This window comes from Mandrillus leucophaeus, unplaced genomic scaffold (assembly GCF_000951045.1).
Source record: "Mandrillus leucophaeus isolate KB7577 unplaced genomic scaffold, Mleu.le_1.0 Scaffold282, whole genome shotgun sequence".
Taxonomy (NCBI): domain Eukaryota; kingdom Metazoa; phylum Chordata; class Mammalia; order Primates; family Cercopithecidae; genus Mandrillus; species Mandrillus leucophaeus.
The window spans coordinates 2,935,075-2,935,632 of record NW_012102943.1 but is presented as its reverse complement, the minus strand read 5'-3'; positions in this window follow the sequence as shown (position 1 = coordinate 2,935,632).

Sequence of the window (558 nt, the reverse complement as noted above, 5' to 3'; positions counted from 1 at the left end):
AGTATTCATTTCCACATTTTTTATCACTGTTTTGCATGTTTTCACGTGTTATTCATTTTTCTATTCTTTTTCTGAATTCTCCCAGATCCTCGTATGTTTTCACGTTTTAGTACACAAGGAACCTCAAAAGTTGAAAGTGTCCCAAGCCCTTGCCCACCTCTCAGCAAGCCTCTCTTTCTCCCTTTCCTAGGTGCTTTTCTTTCTGAAGATCTTTGTTACTATTTAACTCCTCTTTCGCAACACCACTGACATTGCACCCGCATCGCCGCGGGCCCACTGTCTGGCTTAGAAGGTGCTCCAGAAAGACCCGCGGCGAATGGAGAAGACAAGCCCAAAGCCTGGAAATGGGTGGTGGCTGCAGGAAAGGGGGTTTTGATTCCATAGGATAAAAAAGGACTCCAACGGTCTCCGCATTCAGGAATGGAGCGGGCTGAGGGGTGCGGTGTTAAGACCCCATCATTAGCGGAGTGCAAGCAAAGCCGCACACCTCCTGGGTTCGGGCTGGGGCGGGCCGCGCCGGCGCGGGAACGAACGCGTGCGGACTGGGAAGCGGGTCCT